The 22,453-nt window shown below is 40.1% G+C and overlaps 1 non-coding gene and 1 pseudogene across 1 annotated transcript; both read right to left on the bottom strand.

Annotated features, from left to right (window-relative positions):
• Positions 1-1,215: 1,215 nt before the first annotated feature.
• LOC114006171 (U6 spliceosomal RNA) lies at positions 1,216-1,322 on the bottom strand. Its single transcript, XR_003547927.1, has one exon. It is a non-coding gene; the product is annotated as a U6 spliceosomal RNA (small nuclear RNA).
• Positions 1,323-12,588: 11,266 nt separating this feature from the next.
• On the bottom strand, positions 12,589-19,258 carry LOC102477307 (sorcin pseudogene; annotated as a pseudogene).
• Positions 19,259-22,453: the final 3,195 nt, after the last annotated feature.

Genomic DNA, 22,453 nt, shown 5'->3' with positions numbered 1-22,453 from the left:
TGGGTAATGCCATTTTATTTCTTCACTTCTAATAGTTATGTCTTTTTTTTATTTTTCCTTTTGTACCATATGGGCTAGGACCTTCAGTGTCCTTCAGTGTTCCACATTGAATTGAAGTGGTAATAAAGACAAGGCTTGTCCTGCTGTACCTCTTGGAAAGAAAGCTTTTAGCATTTCACCATTTAGTATAACATTCATCAAAGGTTTTTTTTTTTTTGGAGAGGTTTTCGCTATAGGGCGCATGCGCTCACCAGACAGGCAGAGAGACAGAAAGCGAGAAATCACCCCCCAGGGGGGATGGTCACGCCGCAATCCCTTCTCCTCCATTCTCCTCTCGGGATCTTGGGCATGCACGCACACACGCCCGGCGTGAGTTTTAAGCCACCTGATCCAGGACGTGAACCGTGGTCAACTACGTGGGAGTCCAGCGACATAGCCATTACGCTAACTGCTGGTTCCCATCAAAGGCTGTTTTGTAAATATTCTTTATTAAGTTAAGAAGGCACTATTGCAGTCCCAGTTTGCCGGTAGTGTTTAATTTTTTAAAATCATAAATTAATATTTAATTTTACTAAATGCTTTTACTGCAATTATTGAGATATGTGATTTTTCTCTTTTATTCTGTTAATGTAATGAATTACTTTGATTATATTTTTCATGTGAGACCAAAATTCAAAATTGCATTCTTGGAATAAACCTGGTGTGTTCACAATATATTTTACACGTTACCAGATTCTATGTGTAGCACTAGACTTTAAGGCAGAGTTTTGTGCTTTTTTTTTTTTTTTCTTTTTCCTTAGGAGAGATTTTTACTATAGAGTGCATGTGCTTGCTAGAGAGATTGGTGAAGCGAAAGTGAGAAATCACCCCCCGGGGGGATGGATGGTCATGCCACAATCTCTTATTCTCTGTTTTCCTCTTGGGATTTTGGATACACATATGTGCCTGGCATGAATTTTATGTTGCTGGGTCCAAGACTCGAACTGCAGTCAGCCATGAAGGAGTCCAGTGACGTAACTGTTGTGCCATCTGCTGTTCCTGTGCCTTTTTTTTTTTTAAATTGCTGTGTGTCCCTGGCATATTTGCTGGATGAATGAATGAATGTATGAATCCCCCGGGATTGTGACAGCTTCCACTCCGTGAATAGAGATCCCTGAGCTTCAGGTTACCATGAGTGGGATGAGGCCATTTCTTTCTTTTTTTTTTTTTTTTTTTTTAAATATGGAACACTTCACGAATTTGCATGTCATCTTTGCGCAGGGACCATGCTAATCTTCTCTGTATCGTTCCAATTTTAGTCTATGTGCTGCCGAAGCGAGCATGAGGCCATTTCTTTTGGCTGCCCACATCTCTCCAGGATGGGCACTAGATTCACCCTATTTTCTACAAAGCACATTCTCAAACAACGCAGGGATCAGATCTCCTCTCTTGTTTCTCACAAAGGTAGCTCTGCCTTCTTACCTGCTCCCCCTTCCTTCCACGTGATGGGACTTCTTACACCCTACGTTCGTGATTTAGCAGAGTAGTGATCACTCGCTCACTGCCTCACAGTGAGCCACCCACACGATTGGCACAGCTGTCTGGGGGCCTGAAGACAATGCCCCAAATCCTGTATTCTGGTAAGAGCTTTAATTTGTTTTGTGGAACTCGTCTGTGAAAGTATCCTCTAGGAAATGTATTCACATATTAAGTATTTCGTTTCCAAGCATTTTAAGTTAACAAAGGAAAAAAAAATCTTATTTTTAAATGATCAGTATACCATGAAGTTGACAAGCTAAGTAGGAACAAAAATGATATGAAACCATAACATATGATTTCTTTACTGGGGATATTGTGGTTCTAATTGTAAAAAAATTAAATACATAAACAAAATACTTGACCTTGAATTGGCTTAGGAGGTCACAGGGTTCTTCCAGACTCCACTTTTGCATACCTCTTCTATCTCCTTGAATTTTTACCCTAGACATTTTCCAGTTCTTCCCAATTCCCCAACAAATCAGGTTTTTCTAACTCTATACATACACCAACACACACATACATAACTTCTACCCCAAATGTTCTCTTTCATTAGCTTTTATGACTGGTTGAGTTCCATACTTCAGAGGGCTGAAATACCACTTCTTAGAGGCACTTCTGGAAAAGCTCCCTATTTTCACCTCAAAAAAGGAATCATCCTCTCATAATGTACTTTTACTTATTTATTGTTGTTATTTTTTTAGGTTTTAGCCATAGGGTACATGCACTTGCCATAGAAAGACAGTGAGAAGGAAAATAAAAAGTCACCGTCCATGGGGGATGGCCATGCTGCATTCTCTTCTCAATATTTTCCCCTGGGATTTTGGGCACTCACGGACATGTGACTGGTGTGGCTCGGGACTCGAACCACAGGCAACCACGTGGGAGGCTAGCACCTTAACCATCACACCACCTGCTGGCCTCCATAATGTGCTTTTACAGTACTGTGAGCTTTCCCTATTATATCACTTATCAAATTTCATTTATTTGTTTGTCTTCCCTGGAGACCAAACTCTCAGGGGCGGCCCCAAGCTATCTTGCTCACAGTTTATTTTCTGGGCCCTGGAGCAGTACTGAGCACATAACAGGAGTTCAAAAAATATTTATAGACTTAACAAATTAACAATTACAATCACAAACTGCTTTATATACCTAATTATTAGTGCTAACTATGAACTTTCTATACTGCCTTAGAGCTGATTGCAGAGGCCCAGTGTTACAGCCTAAATCTGATGAGACTGTCATTTTCCTGCAGGCAGGGCGAGGAGATTTTATGCTAAGAGTCTCTTCCTAGTGCCCCATAAAGGCAGACTGAATTTGAATCCCTGCTCTACTACTTACTAACCATGTGACCTTGGAAAAGCAACTTAATGTTTGTGTGCTTTGTCCTCATTGTTAAATAGATGGTATTAGAACTTCTCATAAAGTTATTGTTGAAGGAGTGAAGAAGTTTAATGCCTGTAATGTGCTGAGTGCCTAGTGAATTCCATTTACTTATTTGACAGGTAGGAGACTGGAGCTCCTTCAGTGGATCCCCTGGGAGAGGCCATATTCAGTTTTCCTATAAAGAGTCAGTGAGAACACCAGCGAAGTGGTGAGGTTTCAGTCACGGCATCGGCAAATAGGCTTGGGGCTACTGGTTCCCTGAAATCTGAAACAAATACACACTACATACACGTGCACATGTGCGTGCCTGCCCAAGATCCTGTTGGGAAGGAGGATTGGAAGAGAAGGCTGTGTGTGACCGGGCCTGTTGCAAGTACTCTCTCTCCATTGTGCGTGCACACACTCTCTGGCACTAAAATAATTAACAAACAACCAAATAAATAAATAAAAGAGATATTGAGCTCCAGAGAAGGAAAGGATATATGAAGGTACTTAAAAAATTTATGGAAAAATGGAATAAAAGTAAAGTTTATTTTGGTGCAAAATATTATTGCACAGTTGTTTTATAGTATATATTTTTCATGAATGTTTTAAAGACCCCTTATATGTATTTAAGGAGACATAGTAACTCCTTCATTTTATTTGGTTGTTTATTTATTTTTAATTTGCCAGAAGGCACACATGTTTCCCAGAGAGAGACAGTGAGAAAGAGGGAGGAAGAAAACATGCCCTCCCTTCTACATGCGGCATGGTCACACCACAGTTCCTCCTCCTCCATTTCTACATTCAGTTGGACTTTGGACACACATGCACACATGCTTTTCAAGCTGCCAGGGCTGGGATTCAACACTTAGTCAGCCATGTGGTATCCAGCCCCTTAGTCACTAAGCCACAAGACTGGTCTTACCTCCTCTTCTTAGAATTTTCAGTTCAACATGAACAAACTAAATATAAACAAAAGGAAATCCTCCAAACGACCAAATTCCTACTCTGCATCTTATTCCAGTGAACTGTTTTGAAAGAGCAAGAATCCCAGGCATAGCTGAGGACCACGCCCTAGGCTGTTCCTGCCTGTGTTCAGAGTAACTGAGTGGGAGAGAATGACCGAGAGCTGTGCAATGCGTTAGGGATTCCTGCTCTATAGGTTGCTAGCCAAACTCCTATCCCAAGCATCCTCCTTGCTAGCCGCCTTTTGGCCATGATGGCCCTATGACCCAGCTGTGATGAGTGAAATATAAGAGAATGTCTATGTACTGTGGTCCCTGGGAATGTTTTTGCTTTCCTAATGAGAGACAGAATGGGGTAGGATGCTTCATCTTGTCCTTTGCTCTTACCTGTTCTCTCTGCCTAGAACACGCACAGAGCCAATGTCTCCAGGTGTAGCAGCCACTTTGCAAGCATAAGGCCGCAAGCATGAAGACAAACACCTGCAAGCTAAAGATGGCGGGGGCTGGGAATGGAGAGAGAAAGGCCTGACTACTTGATGGTGTCGTGGAGCTACTGCATCAGCCCCGGACTGCTCACCTCTGCCCTTTTAGCTATCTGACAGAAACTCCTCTTTGCTTAGGTGAGTGTTGATTGGATCTCCTTGGCCTCTGAATGGACTCCTAACTACTAAATATAGCATGTAGCCCAAAGCTTTATACCATGTGAATCTCCATTGCAATTCTTGCCATGGTATCTTATAATCACTAGTTTTCTGCTAGAAAACTTCTTTGAGATCTGAATTCCCCATGTCTGGGACTTTGGGTTTATTTATTTTTGTATCTACACTATATAGCAGGCACTCAGCAGATGTTTGATGAGTGAACCCATTTTATTTACATATTGTGATCAGTGAATCTGCAAATAAGAAACTATGAGGCACTATGAGTCGCTATGAGGAGCTTTCCTCAGGTGTCTGGTTCAGTCTGGATGCTCCTGTAAGGGAACCAGGTGCTCCTTGAGAGGGGAAAAAAAGGGCTTATGAGCTATCAAACTTCTGTGGCCTTTTAAAAAAGACTTCTGGATACATTATAACAAGAACAAATAAAGTATCCTAATACATAGAAAAACCCAGACATTGTTACCAGATAACAAAAGCATACACTCTTCTGAGACAGAATTAACATTAATAAGAGACAGAGTGATAGGAGCAACAGGACAAAAAAAAGAGCAGAATAATTTTTCTCCCCTTATTAGCCTATTACTCATGAAATAAACCTTTACTTTAGCAGGAAAAAAATAAAGGCATTTGCATGTTAAAGAATTTGGAGCAATGACTAAAAAAATGCTTGCTCTTGACCCTAATGGTTTTGTTCAGGGAGCGTCCAGCCAGCTGTCTCACGTTGCAGATGTGCTTGCAAAAGTTATTCCTCTGGACCTTGTCTTCCCAATCTGCCGTTTCCCTCTCCTGCAGCTGATTTCATTTCCTCCAGCATCACAAGGCTCCTGGGCCACTTTACTCAGAGCCTTTCTGTCATGTGCATTTCAGCTGCCCATTTCTCTGTGTATTTTCTATTTTAAAATGCTTATGTAAAGACGTTGGATTTCCTAGGTTGTTTTGACCTTGGATGATTTTAATCAATGTGGCTTCAATACCCATTTCCTGCTGTGAAAATCAAATATCTTTTCCAAGATTCCTTCTCATCTCTGGAAGGTTTCCTACTGGTCTCATGGACACCTTTGGCTTCAATTTCCAGGGCTGATGAACTTGTGCTTTCTGCTCACTGCTTATGCTAATACATCATCTCTACTTTGCATTCACATGATTGTGGAACTTCATCCTTTCCCTTTAATCGTGTTTCTGTTTTGACTACATCAACTGATTTATAGCACTAAATTTAAGTAATAAGTAACACTTCTAAATAGCATGTAAAATTTCTTTAGTGAATACATGTTGAGCACCTATATGATGCCTGGTGCTGTCATGGCAGGGACACTTTAATGACCAATTGAAGTAGGCAATGGGAAGAACCCTTGGAAAAGAGAACCAGAGCCTTTGCTCCTGCAGGGCAGCTGACAGGCTAACAGGAACTAACGCAGGCTGGGAGTGCCATGGTAGAGGACTGCGGGCCGTCGGAGCCAGAGACACTGTACACGTGCGAGCACATGGTAGTGCAACATTCTGTTTCTTATGCTAGTCAAACAACTCAGTGAGTCGCAGCCTGATTTCTTAGAAACTGGATTTCTTCACTGTGGAATTCCTGCTCAGAAGCTTTCGTAGTGTGTTCAACACTAGAAAACAAACCACCTATACATCATCAACTGTGAAAATCACATACTTTGAAGGGAAGTTGTTTACTATAGCATGTGTCTCTATGTTCCCAGAGAGAAAAATGCTACCATGCTAAAGAAATAAGACTTGATTCTCTTAAGCAATTAAGTAAGCACAGGATAGACCTTATGCCTTTATATGAATTATCTTTTCCCAGTTTTTACTCATAAGCAAAGGACTAGATTTTTTTTTTCCTTCTGCTTCTGGCCAGAGTACATGTAATTGTGTGTATTGAGAAAGGTGGGCTTTAGGGCCATCTAGTGGTTTCTTTCTTTTTCTTTTCTTCTTTTTCTCCCCCCCCTACCCCAGTGTCTTAAATATGAATATTCATTAAGTTGACTAGGAAGAAAAGCACAGTTTCTCTTTAAGTTTACTACCATGTCAAATACTTAGATGCTTCAAAGACAGATGCTGGAAAACATGTGGTAGCTTATATATCTCCTTTCTCTTCTCCAAAAAGACAGCCATGTTTGTATTCCTACTCACATAATGTGGACACTGTAGTGGTCCATATGAGTTCTGGGGTCTCTGAGGATTGGTGGAATTCTGGCGTCTTATGGATTCATTATGGTTTTAGTGTATCCTGAGAACTACACATTTTCTGGCCTCAACCTTTGTACTATCTAATAGTAAATTTGAAAGAAATTAGTTTATGACCACCCTTGCATTTAAATGGTGTCAAATGATTTTAAGGTGTAAAATGATAGACTCACATCTCAATACAAGCTTCCTGAGTCATCAAAGGTTGATTACCCAGGCCCAGCCACAGTGGCATAGCTGCAAAGATGCCGTGTTCTGCAGGCTGAGACAGGAGAGGCTCAGGTTCCATTTTGGTCCAACCTAAAGGCCAGGTGTAGTGATATGCATTTGTAATGCCAGTCACCTGGGCAGGCTGAGGCAGGTGGAATAAGCTCAACATAGTGAGATCTTGAAAAAAATAAAAGGAGAAAAATCTAGTTTCTCAAATATTACTAATGAAAATTGCTGCTAAGACAAAACTGAGTTATCACTTACCTTGGCAAGAGTAACCACCACCTCACAAGCTCTGGTATTGTCTCAGAGTAGGGGAAGGTAAGGACAGAACTGATTGAAAATTGAAAGTGTGATCACAGTAGGGTTCAGGATTGGGTAAGGATCAGAATATAACACTTCAAAATTGGTGGAAACAAGAAGGTAAGAAAGTCAGAATTTTAAAGGGTGATGAGTCTTCTGGGAAGTTCTCATAATGAACAAACCATTTATCTAGCAGAAGACTCCTGGAAAGACAAAGTTATGCTGATGAAGGTGGAGAAAGAGTAAAGTCAATCTCATTTAAACAGTAGGTGTGGTTTTTATTAATTATTTTTATTGCCCAGGCTAAGTATCAGGGCCAATACAATTCTCAACAACTTTTTATAATCAGGATTCTTCATAGATTCAAAAAAATGCTACCTATTAAAAATACGAACACTGGGCCAACAGGTGGCATGGAGGTTAAGGTGCTGGATCCCACATGGCTGACTGTTTGGTTCAAATCCTGAAGCAGCAGGAAAATCACACCAGGCATGTTTGTGTGTATGCCCAAAATCCCTGCAGAAGAATGAAGTAGAAGGCATTACACCATTGCCAACCATCCCCCCCCCCCCAGGGCGTGATGTCTCACTTTCCCTCTCTTTATATCTCTCTCTGGAGAGCATATGTATTCTACAGAAAACAGAACAAAACAAAACAAAAAAACAAAAGCCCCCAAAACAAACAAAGAACCCCCCCACACACAAATACTAAGAGAAATACCACCTCAAACTATTGTATTTTATTCCTTAGAGTTACTATATTTTAGGATCGCTTCCCATCAGGATACTTAAACCAAAATAGTTCTCTGAAGGAACAGGCACAGTTCTGATAAAGTTGGATGATGGCCAAAGGTGGAGAGAAAATATTAAGCATAGAAAGTTGGCGGCTAAGTAGGATGCCATAATTTAGGTATGGGCTGCTAGCCATAGTGCAATGGGTTCTTGAACTCAGTGTTCCGTGCATACTAAAAGATGCTATCAAAGAGGTAATAAGCAGAAGACAAAATACTGACTCTGGATTTGTTCAGGGTCAGCCTTCACCCTCTCTCTGATTTAGTTCAGTGTCTTACACTTCAGCGCATGGTGGCAGAATTAGCAGGTCTCTCATCTGACCTCTAATGTGATGACTTCATTCTAGTCTATTCTTCTTTCACCCATTTTATCCCAATATGATGACTTAATTCCAGTCTAATCCTTTTCTGAAGTTATGGTGATTTTTCCAGTAAGAGTAAGCTTGTGCTTTTGAGAGATTACAAAGTGTCACAGGAAAAGTAAAAGGAGAAATGGCACGATGGATTTTATTTGAACTATTACAGTACAGGAGAGATACTTCAGTATAGAAACAAGCTCAGTTTGGAATACAGCCAGGGCTACTAGGGATTTGTAGTCAACAGGTAGGACAGGAGGGGTCTGTGGATGGAAATTATTAATAGAGATTTGATAAGTTAAGGGTGAGAAGACTCTTACTAAAATTTGGCTCGAAGACCAAGGATAAGGCCTAGTAGAGAAAAAGACTCAGAGGAACATGACTAAAGTTTGATCAAGAAGGGAGTCTTTGTCAGTGAACTGTACTATTTGAAGATAACAACATTGCATGTGAGTGGGTGAGGGTGGGAAAGCCAGCTGTGGTGAACCCAGCTCCACTTCCCTTTGTTCAGAGGAAGGACAGTTATCAGATAGTTGTCCCTGCCCTCACCTGCCCAAAGTCTTGCTTGGTGCTAGCAGGTAACATGGGTTATAGGACCAGGTATAGGAGGTAGCAGGAAATCATTGGGCCCATACCAAAAGCAATGGTAAGTAGAAGAATAGTATTTGTGTGTACTTTAAAGGTAATAATTAATTAAATGTAAATACTTTAAATGCACTACAATTTTATAACATTTTTTAAAAAAGAATTATTTATTTAATTTAATTTTATTTATTCATTCATTTATTTTAATTTGACCAAAGTGAGACAGAGACAGAGAGAGAGTTGGAAAGTGAGAAAGCAACCCACCAAGTCCCAGGACTCAAACCGTGATCAGCCGTGTGGGAGAGTCCAGCATCTTAACCACCACACCACCTGCTGGTCTCCATTGTTTTTTTTTTTTTTTTTTAAATAGAACAGGAGTCTCAGTGTAATAGAAATGTTCTGTTCTCAGAGATGCTCTGTATAGATTTTTAAAAAAAATCACTAATTATATGGATTTTAAAGAACAAAATACCTGATTATTGGGCCCACAGATGGCATGGAGGTTATGGTGGCTGGATCCCACATGGCTGGCTGTGTGGTTTGAGTCCCAGACCTGGCAGTTTGAAAAACACATTGAATTGATGTGTGTGTGTGCCCAGAATTGCTGAAAGAGAGTGGAGAAGAAGGGATTGCTCTGTGGCTACCTTCTCTGGTGGTGATTTCTCAGTTTCCCTCTCTTTTTCTCTTCCTCTTTCTGTCTCTATCTCCAGTGAGCACCCCATGCCCTATATAAAAAATTGGAAAAAAAAAACCCAGAAAACAAAACCATTCATTAATCAATTACCTACCTTTCCCCACAATTTTTCCCCAACTTATCCATGAATAAACTTAACCATATGATTAGGTAGGAAGTCAGATTTTGAGAACTTGGAGTCATTATCATAATAATGGTATTTAAAATCAAATAACCAGATGAGATCACTACAAGAATGAGTATAGGTGCAGAGAGACATCCAAGGTATAGGCTTTGGGGTACTTCAACATCCAGATGTTTGGCAAAGAATTCAGTAGAGTAGAGGGTGCAGGGAGAGAACTACTAAGGATTACAAGGAATAGTTTCATATCATGGCCCTTCATTAATTCAGAAATCATTGCTTCCATAGACATAGATACCTTCTATATCTATTGATCTACCATTTTCTATCACATATACTTTAAACCATAAGGCACACATGAAAGTACTATATCCATGAACATATCTTCAGCAACCATTTTCTCAGATTTGGAGTCTTTCTCCTGACCTGGCACAGTAGAGATATAGCAGTGTTAAGAGCAGATGTTGAATTACAGGTGTTTTCTTTAATAAGTCAAGCCCCTTTGGGTTGCTATTTAGATGTTATATGAGAGTTCAGTGCATGCAATATAAAGCTGTTCAGGTTTTTTAATTAGGAGGGGATTTAATGTAGGTAATTAGATACAAAATTGTCAAAAAGTCATGGGACTTCTATTGGACAATCAGTTTCTGGTCTAACCACCATTGTTACCACTGCCCTTGCTATCACATCTGCCACTATCGCAACTGCTCACACCCATGCAGCTGAGAACTGGAGATGAGAACGTGAAGTACAGCTACCACAGACTTATGTTTTGGCAAACTCGCTTGCCAGCTTCCACAACCACAGTGGTGGGCTTCCCTGCAATTCTATTTTATTATATGTATATACTCACACACATTAGCAAAACCCAGATCACATTTAAAACTTTTGCTTTAGGTGATTTTGAAAAATGTAATTTTTTACATTTCTAGTTCTTAAGATACAGAAAGCAAATAAAAGAAGGCAAGACTTGATTCCAGTACCAATAAAACCCAGTGCAAAGGTGTTCAGAAGGTTGTGAGTCTTTTAAAGGTTTATAAGACTTAAATATTTACTAAAAACTGTAACTTCTACATTACTCCATAATATTTATATTTCTAGCATCATATAGGAAAGGAAGGCTTATGGTTCTTACTGGTTTGTTACCTTCTGTTTTTATTCTCTGCGTGGATTCTGAAGAATTCCCACACCTTTGTTAATTATGATGTCTCTTAATGAACACTCTCTTAATGTACCTTTAAGCAAATATGTTTTGGACAATCCATGTCCAAGTGCTCTTCAAACTAGGCTATGGTATCCTCTTGCTATTTGATTTTCATCTGCACAAACAAATTATTAATCAATTGATCAACTGCACAGAAGATCCAATATCAAAATGACTGCTGAGGAGAGGCGCATGAGGGGCATTTGGTGGGAGGCTCAGCTCTGTTGGAATCTATCTTAGGAGTAGAGATGATATCACACACTGGTTCCAGGTCGGTCCCTCTTACTCTCCATTTAATTATAAAGTAATGACATTCCAGTGCTACCAACCCATGGAATGCACTCACTTTTTCTTCAACAATGAACAACCTTCCTGGGTCAAATCTCAACTTATAAAGTTGAGCAACAGGTAGTACTTGGATCATTGCCAAAAAAAAAAAATTTTTTTTTTGACATCTCTTTTGTGGTTATTTTGGTACCTGAAGCCTTTTTTGGAAATGAAGAAAGTGCACCAAGAAATAAATAAACCAAAAGCTACAACTGCCAAGGGAAATAAAGCTAAAAATTATATCTGCCATAAAAAATACTTTACAGTACTCCTCCCAGTAGATTTGACAAGTGACAAGAATTGCACAAGTGCATTTAGAAACACACACGTTATGACCAAGAATTCTTGAGTAGTGAAAGTGTCTTTCACATTTAAAACGTAGCATTTCAAATAATGATGCATTCCTTTGTGAATGCTATAATACTGTGCTTTATGGAATACTAAGCATTCTGACTTGAAAGCCTCCTCTTTGATTCTTGGTCAGTCTGTCTGTCTCTTTGAGTGAGAACTTGAAGTCAGCTGTGATGTAGGCTATGCCCAGGACACTGTGAAAGGTGAGAAAGGACTAAGAAATACCCCCTTGACTAGCACTTTGAAGGACTTGCAGAAATTAGTCACTTGTGAAAGAGGCAGTCAGCACATTCTAGGCAGAAAGTAAGGTATGCCCAAAGTCTGTGAAAGCTTAACAGGTTTAGGAAAATTTAGTAGGGCTGCACTGTCAGGTGAGCTAGGAGTAGGGATAGAGAAAGGTGGGTTATTAAGAGCTAGGATTATATGAGATGAAGTTTCAACTTTATCCAGAAAGCTTCAAGGCGGAGCTTGATGAGATTTACAGTTTGGCAAAAACACTCTGTCAGCAGGGTAGAGGACACATTAGAGGGAAGAAAAGACCAGAGATAGGGAGTTCAATTAAGAGGTTATCACAGTAAATCTAGGCAAGACCCATGATGAGCCTCACTGGTGCTAAGTCGGTGGGTTTACTGAGGAAGGGACAAATGTATTTGAGAAGTAATTAAGAAGGAGAATTTATTATAATTCTGCCAGCATAGTAGAATATGGCAGTGAAGATGGTAAGCTCTGGAGATTGAATGCCTGGGCTCAAATTTTGCAGGCTCTGCTACTATGGCATGGCTTTGGCAAGTTGCTTACTGATTTGTGCTCAGTTTTCTCATCTATAAAATGGGAGTATTAATTTAACACACTGAAATATTGTGGGGATTAAATACAATTATGCAGGCAGAGGGCTTAGCTCTCTGCTTGGCACATATTAAAGAGTAACTATTCACTGTTATCGTTACCGACTAGACTTGAAGGATGAGTAAGAGGAGCGGTCTCAGTTGGGTCACAATTCTCTGGCTTGACAAGATATCAGGTTCAGATGGGATCATTGCATACTCAAATTTGCACTGTTGCCGTGCCGTCTCTATAGGCAGGATAGCTAGTCTAAGTTGATCTTCTGGCCAAAAGCACAAATCAACTCTGGTCCAAAAATGAACAAATGAAACCCTAAAAACAGCACAAAAAGAAATTCACCAGCGGTAACTGCTGGCATATTCTGTCCTGCGTTTTTTGAAGATAGCAGGACGGTTAAGAGAAGGTAAAAGAGTCAGGGCGAAGAGGGGCAAGCAATGCACAGACTTTATCTGGTGCTGAAGCTTCATTTAAGCTTAAAGTGAAAGAAAGTCAATGGTTTCTTGGGCTAGTTAGCTAAAACTCGTGAGAAAAGTCAATGTTTAAAAACCAGGCAGTCGTTCGGCATTTAACCAGCTAGAGAAAGTGTTAGCAGCTAGAGAAAATGTGGTGTGCGTGGAGAGGAAAGGGGGACTTAGGAAAAGTCGCTGCCCCAAATGGAAGTCAAATGCTTCACCTTCTTTAACTGCAACAAAGTCCTGCTTTTTATTGGATTGTCTGAAAAGATGTGACCTATTTTTCTGTGCAAAAATGTGTGACTTTCCTGACGAGCCAGTAAGAAGCAAATAACCAACGAAGGATATTTTTCTTTTCCTTTTTTTTTTGTCCATTTTTAAAGTGACGACTTAATAGAGTTAAGCAATAGAAGAATTTATTGGTAAAAGAAAAATAAATCATGTTAGTTAAGTATTATTTTATGTTTCCCTGGTGGCTACTCTCACATATTTTCTTTTTTTTTTTTTTAAGAATTATTTTATTTAATTTTATTTATCTACTTAAATTTGATCAGAGAGGGAGAGAGAGAGAGAGCGAGAGAGAGCGAGCCACCAGGTCCAGGACTAGAACCCTGATTGGCCATGTGGGAGTCCAGCACCCTTAACCACCATGCCACCTGCTGGCCCCTCTCACATATTTTCTTTAATCTCTCTTCCAAAATGAATCAAAGGAGAAAAACACACATTTCTACTGTCAGTTTTTCCAAATCTTAATTATATTGTTTCCTCCTACCTTTGTTTCAACCCTACAAAGGGACATAACAATAGGAATAAATTACTTTCTAACAGGAGCTCGGCCATGGTGCATTACAGCAAGGCGCAGTGGCGGCAGGCAGCTCTGGCTGTGGTGCCCAGGCACCAAAGCTGACCGCACTCTTCTCTTTCCAACTCCTTCGGTAGCCTCAAGCTGGCAGCTTAAAATGCCCCATGGTAGGAGTATATATATCACATATGTCGACGAATCAGGACCTTTTCCCCTCAGTGAGTTTGTTTACTAGTTTGCTTACTATTTCTCAAGATCAGAAATATTTCTTTTTTTCTCTTTTTTTTGGAGAGGTTTTTTTCAGTATAGGGCGTGTGCGTTCGCCAGACAGACAGAGAGAGACATAGAGACAGAAAGTGAGAAATCACCCCCCAGGGGGGATGGTCACACCGCAATCCCTTCTCCTCCATTCTCCTCTTGGGATCTTGGGCACGCACGCACACGCGCCCGGCGTGAGTTTTAAGCCACTGGGTCCAGGACGCGAACCGCGGTCTACTACGTGGGAGTCCAGCGACATAGCCATTATGCTAATTGCTGGTTCCCAAGATCAGAAATATTCTTAAAAAATACCTTCTCTGGATGGTATCAGGGCTACTAGAGAAGCGAAATGACCTCGACTTTAGTGCTAACTCATACAGTTGGCTGAGTCTTATAAAACTGCTGATTTTCAGCCATTTTGGACCTGCAAAAATGCAGTACTGAGATAGAAGTTAGACCCATTTACAGGCAAATAGAGTAAGATCCCAAAAGGAAGTCACTGTGTTTTTTTCTTTTCTTTTTTTTTTGGAGAGGTTTTTGCTATAGGGCACGTGCGCTCACCAGACAGACAGAGAGAGACAGAAAGTGAGAAATCACCCCTCAGAGGGGATGGCCACGCCACAATCCCTTCTCCTCCATTCTCCTCTCGGGATCTTGGGCATGCACGCACACGCCCCTGGCGTGAGTTTAAGCCACCAGGTCTGGGACTCGAACCGCGGTCAACTACGTGGGAGTCCAGTGACATAGCCATTACGCTAACTGCTGGTCCCTCTTTCTAATGAAGTCTCTGTTTTTCTTCAACGATCTGGTTAATGTCCAATATATACCTCTCTTACATGTCTCTAAAGCATTTATGACTCCTTGCTAATAAGATAGGAGATAGGAATATTGAGCACACAGACAGGGTAAAGCCAAGATGGAATCACAGTGGCTAAGTTTTCACAGCCCAAAGCTGGCTGCACTGGGACTCAAATCAACTGTAGCTAAGACAATAGTTTCTATGTAGTAACTTTATTCTAACAAAAAGTATAGAACCCTATTGTCTGTCTGCTGACCCCAGGAAGAATAGGGTAATGAATCACTCAGACTACCATGTAACTAGTTTCTAAAACCCACACTTACTGTCAGAGAGGCAGCCCATTGCTCCCACTGCTTGATAAAAGCCCTCCCCTCCATTCCATTGGAAGCTTTTCCTCCTTCCCTAATAAACTCCACTTTGCTCTTCTCTCTGTGGTTGTGTCTAATTCTTCACCAGTGTAGGACAAGAACCACCATGGGTATTGGATCTGATCACCTAGCAACTCTGTGTCAGCTTGTAGAAGCTTCTCTCTCTCTCTCTCTCTCTCTCTCTCTCTCTCTCTCTGTGTGTGTTTCTCCAGGGCTCTCTCTCTCTCTCTCTCTCTCTCTCTCTGTGTGTTTCTCCAGGAAACACTTGAGCCCTCTAGCAAAATAAAAAATAAAATTAGATGAAAAGAAAATAAACTTCTGTCCTCATGTTTGTCGTGTCATAGCCACAAGTGCCTGCTGTGCCTCCAGGGATCATGCCTTCCTCCCAGGAGGAAGAGCAGAGAGAGAAAAAGATTATGTACTGCTCTCTCTCTCTCTCTCTCTGTGTGTTTCTCCAGGAAACACTTGAGCCCTCTAGCAAAATAAAAAATAAAATTAGATGAAAAGAAAATAAACTTCTGTCCTCATGTTTGTCGTGTCATAGCCACAAGTGCCTGCTGTGCCTCCAGGGATCATGCCTTCCTCCCAGGAGGAAGAGCAGAGAGAGAAAAAGATTATGTACTGCAAGTTTATCTATGTTATTCAGGAAGACAGAAATTTTCCCTAGAGGCTCATCCCCAAACTTCCATTTCAATCTCACTGTCCAAAACTTGTCATGTGGTCACTCCCATTCAACACTGAACGAGATTGCTTGAAATAGGTGTAGACAATGGTTATTCATCGCTGGTCCTAGACTAGGATCATTTTCTCTCAGACAGGAAGAGAGTGCAGCAGCTACCTGAAACTAAGGCTCCATTGGTTGGGACAAGTAGAGAGGGTTAAATGTGTGGAGGACAGCAAATGGTATTTACCACAATGCACTCCGATTGTGAATCCAGGAATTTTTAGAAAGCATTCAACACACTGACAAGTTCCCTGTTTCTTGGTTTAGCACCTAGTAAATGTACTAGGAGTTATATATAATCTCGTATACTTGTTGCTTAGCATTGTGTCCAATTAACATGCAGCCCCAAAGAATATGCTACATAGAACATATTTTGCAAAATTTGTATGACCACGGCACTAAAATTCATTCTTGGAGTCTTGATCTTCGTTCTCCGGCACAGTGGTTTGTTTTCAACTTTAGAAAAAGATAAAGATGGGCTCCAAGTAATGCAAAAATCACTGACCTGACCTTACCCTGAAAGACTGTTGAGAGAAGATAAAGATATGAGATAATGTAAATTATAATATAAAAATTTATGAATAAAAAGCCTAATGACAGTCATTTGGAGGAAACCAGAGAAGGAAATATAACATCCTGTGGAGATGACCACATCCTTTCAAACTTCAACAAGGCATTTACCTCCCTTGACATTTAATGACCACGTTACCCCAAAGATTGGTAGCCCTGCTCCTGCAGTAATGGCACCCCAGCCACTCTATAACCCCAACTAATATATTACTCTGAGTTAACTATTGGTTATGTTTTGCTGTCCTGTCAATTTGACTTTGGCGAATAAAAGAATGCATGGCTGCTCTGCTTTTGCCCAGGATTTGTAGAGAACAATTCAAATGTATATTTCATACCATGGTAGTAAAGTACTTTCTCAGTCATAATTATGAGTATGGGTCCAGAATCAAACACTTTTATTTTTTTTCCTCAGAAAGTTTTTTAAAATTTTCATTGGTTGACAACTGTTCCTTGGAATGGATATTCTCACATGTGCCCTAAAGTAAGACAGATTACTCTGCTGGCAAATAATACGCTAATTTCATGGTTTATCGTGTGCTCTTATAAGAAAACCCCCAAAAAACAAAGAACAAAAGCCAGTTTTAAACATAAGAAATAGAAACATTTCTGGGGCTTGTTATTCCAATGTACTTTTTTTTTGAATATGCAGAACTATCCCAAGAAGTATTATCATTCCTTTTTAAAGATGGAGAAACAGACTCTGCATGTTGTCTAAAGTACCCCAAGCACAGGGTAAGAGGCACAGCCAGCACAAGTATCCAGATCTTACTTGAAAGGCCATGGTTAGAAAACAGGTTTTAAAAATACTTTTCTATTACTTCTTGCTTACTAGAGAGTATCTGGGAAAGCAGTGGAAAGGGTGTAGAAAGGGAGAAAATGAACACACAATCCTGACTCCTACGGGTAGCCAGATCAACATTTTGGTCTACTCTTCCCAGTCCTTTTGCTTTGTGCATGTTTTGTGAAGCATGAACACAAAGCATATCAAAAATGGATATATCAATATTCTAAAAATGAACATCTGACTTTAAAAGGAAAGCATACACATTATAGAAAATTTGGAAAACAATGAAACGCATAAGGAAATTAAAGTCACCTGGCATCTCATTAGCTAAAAATAACCATAATTAATATTTTCATATATTCCCTTGGCATTTTTCTGTCAGTTTTCTTTCCCCATTGTTAAACTTATAAAGTACAAGATTTTTTTTTTGAGAGGTTTTTGCTATAGGGCACATTCACTCACCAGAATGTCAGAGAGACAGAAAGTGAGAAATCACCCCCCACCCCAAGGGGGGATGGCCACACTGCGGTCCCTTCTCCTCCATCCTCCTCTCAGGATCTTGGGCACACACGTACACACACCCGGTGTGAGTTTAAGCCACTGGGTCCGGGTCTCGAACTGTGGTCGACTACATGGGAGTCCAGCGACATAGCCATTATGCCAACTGCTGGTCCCAAGTACAAGAATTTTAAGTACAATTACCACAGGTTTAAATGGATGATGACAAAGGAGGACTTGGTGACAGATCATATTTACTACTCTAATTATTCAACAGATTTTAAAGTGACAGAAAACAACCACTCATGTTCCTTGTTTATTCACAGGGCCTTCAAAATATCTGTTAAGTCTTAAAACTTGTGCTAAATTTCTATCAAGGTGAACTCTGACATTAATTATCATGCTTTGTTTTTGTTGTTGTTTTTGGTATCCAAGAGGGTTTAAATCATTGACCTAATTCTCCACACACACTATGCTTAATACATTAAAGCCACTCTAGGAGAGGGAAGATTAACAAAAATAAATATGATTAAAAGTTTTTAGTATCTTGAAAAATTTTAGTATCTCACAAAGTTTTTTAGTATCCACAACTTTCGATATCTCATAATGTATCTTAAACATTTTGTATATTAAAATTTATGTAAGAGTCTTAGCATGCAAATAAAGCGTGACTGATCATTGCTCAGGGAAGTTACAAATGGTGCAATAGACTTGAATCTTTATATTATTAAAGTTCCAAAAATTTTTTTTATTATAACTAGCAACAAACTTCAGTTATACATAAAATAATAAACCTTAACAACAGCTGTTAAGGGAAAGTGATGATGTATCTTTACACACATTATTGAAGGCAAAGAGTAACAGCAAAAGAGAACTCCAGGTAGAATGTGGATTACGTTCAGTTTCCTCTTGACTCAAAACACTCATGACACACTGAATGAAATCATCATATGGGAAATGCACAACACATTGATGAGCAGCCTCCTGTCTCCTTCGAAAGCTATCTTTGAGAGCCCTCAGCTTGACACAGTTTGATCACAACAGGCCTTGTAGTCACCCAAGATGATCTTCCCATTGGCGCTATATCCTTTTGCAATTGAATTCACCGCCTGGGGACTCAACCTAAATCCCCTTGTTGTCAGGGCCTTCTGCAACTCTCAAGGATCCACAGTTCCACTCCTGTCACTGTCAAAACTAATGAAATGTCTCCAGCCATTCAGTACAGCCCAGAGTTCTTTAAATTCATTGAAACCCGTAGTGCTGGACATCTCTGTGTCCAGCTTTGAAACCATAAGCCGACAAGTCTCCAGGTTAAAAGGTTTGTATCCTTCCGCAATGCCCGACTGGGTCAGACATTTCTAAAATTCATCAGCAGCGATTTGCCCATCCTGTCTGGCTACTGCAGCGAAGTAACCAATCGACGGATCCTGAGTTTGTGTGGGAAACGCAGGCCCTCCGGGAGCCCGTGGTACGCGGCTGGGTAGTACCTGCCACCCGCGCCAGGGTGTCTGGGGTGCACCATGCTGTAGACTGCACAGCCACCACCGCCGTGAGCGCCGGGGCACCTCCGAATCAAACACTCTTAGACTTTATTTAAAAGTGGCCAATTACTAGTAGCGTGGCTTGGAATACCTTACAGAGCAATGCAACCTTGATTTCTTCAGTTGTAAAATGATTGTTATGGTTGTTCTGAAGATAACCGTACCAGGACTAGCAGGTGGCATATTGGTTAAGGAGCTGGACTCTCACAGAGTCAACAACGGTTTGAGTCCTGGACCCTGCAACTTGAAATTCACCCCGAGGGTGTGTGCCTGCGTGCCCCAAATCCCGAGAGGAGAATGGGGGAGAATGGATCGCTGTATGGCCATCTCCAGGGTGGTGTGGGTGGGTGGGTGATTTTTAGCTTTCTGTCTCTCTGTCTCTGTGGAGTGCGCATGCACACCATAGCAAAAATTTGTCTCTAAAAAGAGAGAAAAAAAAGATAACATATGTAAAGCACTTAGCCTACATTAAGAATTTAATAAATGAAACTGGTTAATATTTCTGTTTTCTGCATCTACTTTAAGGAAAATTATTGTGAAGTGATTGTATTTGTAATAACGGTTCATTCGATAATAATACATACAACATGTTTTATAATAATAATGTAATAATATATTTCAAGGGCAAACATGCAATGACTAGTTCTTGTACTTTTTCCCCAATACTATTTGTAACAATATGATTTTGCTTTTCTGTCCTTTCAACAGCAAATCCATTCATCCCCTTTTAGCTTGCCTATGAAAAATTATGTAGCAATGAAAGGAATTTCATCTTTCATTTTGAGATGGTTAGAAAATAAAACTTGTAAAAGCAATTCCAAACTAAAAGATACAAATCATTACCATTATCCGTCAATCTTTATTAAATATTCACTAGGAAAAAGGCAATATATAAGATCATGTTATTATGGTTATGATTCTACAAAAGGTCATTAAAATGCTATCATGATATGTTCCACTCATGCTGAACACTACTGGTTTGATCCTTTATAAATACAGAATAATTTAAAAAGAAATTTACCAGAGGGCATGTGTGCTCACCAGAGAGAGAGAGGGAGAAATTACCCTTTAATGGGGCGTGGTCATGTTGCAACCTCATCTGTCCGCTTGGGGCACACAGGCAGTGCATGACATGTTTTTCAAATCTCTAGAGCCAGGATTCAAACCACAGTAGGCTGTGTGGCATCTGGCTCCCTTAACCACTAGACCACAGAACCCACAGAATAACATTTCATTTAAAATCCAAGCAACTAAAAAGCTCAAAAATACTGCTTACTACTCTACAGTGAAAATTGGTATTTAATCCTTAGGTACCATCTGCATGAGAAGGCTAAAATTTAATCTAACTTAGGTTAGGGTCAAAGGTATTTTACTGTATCTGGTTCTTACTATACTGTGAATGCCTGGATGGTTTGTGTATCATAATACAATAAGTTAACACATATATTTAATGATTCTAATAGCTTTATTTCTTCATTATATTAGCTAAATAAGAATTTACACATCATCTCCTATACATTTTTGGGTGACTCAACATTTTTCTATTGCCACTATTATACCACTGTCATATCCCTGCGTTGTAACAAAGAATGAATCTCTTTGGACCTTCCATTATTTAAAGCCTCTTCCACTTCAACAAATAGAAGCTATCACAACATGAGCCACTAGATGGCACTCTGATAGCAGTGATACTGCAGCATCAGGAGACTAAATTGGTGTGAGGTTACAACAGCAGATTACATGGGTATGCACTATATTCTTGAGTGAGTGTAAACATCAAAAGTTGACTGTAAATGTGAATCAGTATGCAATATTTTTTTCTTTTCCATTGACTTCCATTATAAAATCAGAGATGTGTTTCTCCAAATAATGAAGGTTGATGTGTGAGATGGAATAAATCATCATGTAGGAATGCAACATGTACTTTATACTGACGTGTTTAAAGGATATTTCTATTTTAACATTTTAATGAAACTATTGAACGTCAAACCTTGAGTAACATACAGTTAAGATTCCTTTCATGTTTGGCAAAACATCCTACAAGTCTAGAGAAATAAATGGCATTTTAACGGCACTAAACACGTGGGCAAAAAAATCACTAAAATGTAATTCCCTTGAGTCTCTCTGAAACAAATCCTAACACACACTGGATGCTGATGGGTTTTAGAGATGAACAATCTGGGCCAAAAGAAAAGGGGAACCAAACGCACCAGAGGTGGTCATGAACGCAGACTGGCAAATGAACAAACACACCAGCCGATTCTGCATGCCATAGAAGCAATGGAAGTGATGGAAAAAGCCCATTGATTGAAATGGGAAGTAGGAAGGAATGTGAGAGTTCTGCAGAGTCCTTAGTGATGCAATGACTCATTGCCGAGCCATGAATTTCCACAGAAGGAAGTTCATATGACTGAATGAAAACCACATTCATTTTATGATGAAACACACATTTTTCTGGAGTCCTAATTCACGATCATAGATGGGTTGAGAAAGTTGGAAATTGATGAAGAAAATATGGGAGCTATCCATATGGGATTCTAAAATATTCAAGCCTAGCTATTACACAGATAAAAGCTTTGGGTTATATAAGGAGATAAGAGGAAGATGAAATTGGTAGACAACATAGGCTCCAGATTAAAAGTAAATTTGAATGCCAAGCTTAGAATCTGAACTTTAGTCCATAGGCAGTGGGGGAGGGTGTTTTTAAAACTTTTTTTTTTTTTTTTTTTTTTTTTTTAATGCTATAGTGTTCATATGCCTAACAGAGACAGACAGGGAGGTATAAAGCACCCCTGACCGGGGGGGTTGGGAGATGGTTATGCTGTAGTCTCCTCTCTTCCATTCTCCTCTTGGGACTTTGGGCATGCATGCACACGTGTCCAATGTGATTTTCAAGCCACTAAGTTCAGGACCTGAGCTATAGTGGGCAATGTGGGAGTCCAGCACCTTAATCATCATGCTACCTGCTGGCTCCTTAAAACTTTTGTGCAGTTCAGTGACATGAATTATTGCTTTAAAAAGATCTTTTGAGGGAACCAGCAGTTAGCGTAATGGCTATGTCGCTGGATTCCCACGTAGTCGACCGTGGTTCACGTCCCGGACCCGGTGGCTTAAAACTCACGCCGGGCGCGTGTGCGTGCGTGCCCAATATCCCGAGAGGAGAATGGAGGAGAAGG

Source organism: Tupaia chinensis, unplaced genomic scaffold, assembly GCF_000334495.1.
Source record: "Tupaia chinensis unplaced genomic scaffold, TupChi_1.0 Scaffold145870_1, whole genome shotgun sequence".
In the NCBI taxonomy this organism is placed as follows: domain Eukaryota; kingdom Metazoa; phylum Chordata; class Mammalia; order Scandentia; family Tupaiidae; genus Tupaia; species Tupaia belangeri.
The sequence above is the reverse complement of the archived record's forward strand: the minus strand, read 5'-3'. Positions and strand labels throughout refer to the sequence as shown.